This window comes from Silene latifolia, chromosome 1 (assembly GCF_048544455.1).
Source record: "Silene latifolia isolate original U9 population chromosome 1, ASM4854445v1, whole genome shotgun sequence".
Lineage (NCBI taxonomy): Eukaryota > Viridiplantae > Streptophyta > Magnoliopsida > Caryophyllales > Caryophyllaceae > Silene > Silene latifolia.
The window spans coordinates 52,049,345-52,051,022 of NC_133526.1; the positions used below are offsets into that span (position 1 = coordinate 52,049,345).

Below are 1,678 nucleotides of genomic sequence, written 5' to 3' on the forward strand. Positions count from 1 at the left end.
TTCATTATTATTATTATTATTGTTGACATCACTAGTAATATGAGTAGCTAATTTTTCTTATGTCGGGATTTAGGGAATCCATGGTAGGATTGTGACGATATAGCGAATAGACTAAATGATTTATTTGTGAGAACCTGTACCCATGGCAATTTAACTATAATACCGACTTAGTTGAGTGCACGCTTCTAAGTTACCTTTAATCTGGTTAAATTTACTCCAGGATCGGAAGATTGGATTAAATAGACCTGCTATGAACAGTAGACTACCCTGACGAGGACGGAAGTTAAGTTAGTGGAAATCTAGGATAGAAAGTGGACCGGAAGGACCTTTCCTGCATCCGTCTCACAGTAGATTGTCTAGGCTATTTGCAGCTGATTCGATAGACTACCATGGTGAACCGAAATCCTGGCATGCTTTCTCTTATTTGATCATCTTATTTACATTTTCTCACTTTTATTGCTCTCTCTTTACTGCTCTTTCCTTTAATCTTTTATTAATTTAGAAACCAAAATTCAAACACCCCCATTTTGTGACTTAAATAGACGGACCTTAACAGATATCTTGCCTCCCTGTGGAGATCGACCCTGCTTATCACTAGCTTCTTTGTTAGTTTTAACTAGGTTTATTTTTGGTACAAAACGACAGTATTAAATTTTGGCGCCGTTGCAGGAGAGGCAATAGCCCTATCTGTTTTTGTTTTCGTTTATTTCTTTCCGTCTCAGGGAATTCTTATTCCTTGAGACAGTTCTCATTTATCTCTTTCAGTGCTGTGTATTCCCAGGTCAAACAGGTTGGTATTAGTTCCAGCTGATTCGGAGCCAGAAAGACTGTTTCGGCATAGACTCCGTCTGCAAAGAGAAATTCGAAAGGAAGACTTGAGTACTTTCGAACCCGAGCTACAACACTTTTTATTTGCAGAAGACCAGTCTTTTGAAGAAGACAATCTCATTTCTGCCAACAAGCCAGTAAAGATGCCTAATATTGCAAGTCACTCGGAGCCCAAAGCATCCTCGATTCCTAAAGGTTTTAACCTCCAAACTGAGGACGGTAACAATTTCGATATCTGTCCGTCTTACATAAATCTGGTGGAAAGGAGTCTATACCGAGGTGTGGTGGGTGAAGATCCGCGATAGCATATGGAAGTCTTCACTGACTATTGCTCTACTATTCCCGCTACTAAGGGAGTAACTCAAGACAAGATAAAGGAAGTGCTATTTCCTTTTCTCTCGATCGACTCACCGTGAGTGGTGGCGATGATCTTGACCGGATCGCTCTTTGGTATCACCAACTGGGAGACTCTCGCACTTGCCTTCTACAAAAGATACTTCCCTCCACAACACACTAATCAGCTGAGGGGAAAGATTACTAGCTTTAAGCAGGCACCTGATGAGACTTTCTATGAAGCTTGGTGCCGGTTCAAGAAGTTGGTGAGGTCTCTTCCTCACCATGGTTTTGATCAGTGGTTCTTGTGCAACCAATTCTATAATGGGTTATACGATGACCACAGAGCTATACTTGACGCCTCATCTAATGGGAGATTTCAAAAGAACATTGATGATGATAACGGACGGGGCATTATTGAGGAGATGGCGACCCATTGTGCTGAATATGGGAACACACGGGATGGTATTCGAATGGTCCATTCGGTTGATAAGGCAGTCGTGGCTCAGCTGGAAGC

General features: G+C 41.6%; 1 non-coding gene across 1 annotated transcript; it reads right to left on the reverse strand.

Moving 5' to 3' along the window:
- Positions 1-1,347: 1,347 nt before the first annotated feature.
- Positions 1,348-1,453, reverse strand: LOC141620684 (small nucleolar RNA R71). Its single transcript, XR_012532016.1, has one exon. It is a non-coding gene; the product is annotated as a small nucleolar RNA R71 (small nucleolar RNA).
- Positions 1,454-1,678: the final 225 nt, after the last annotated feature.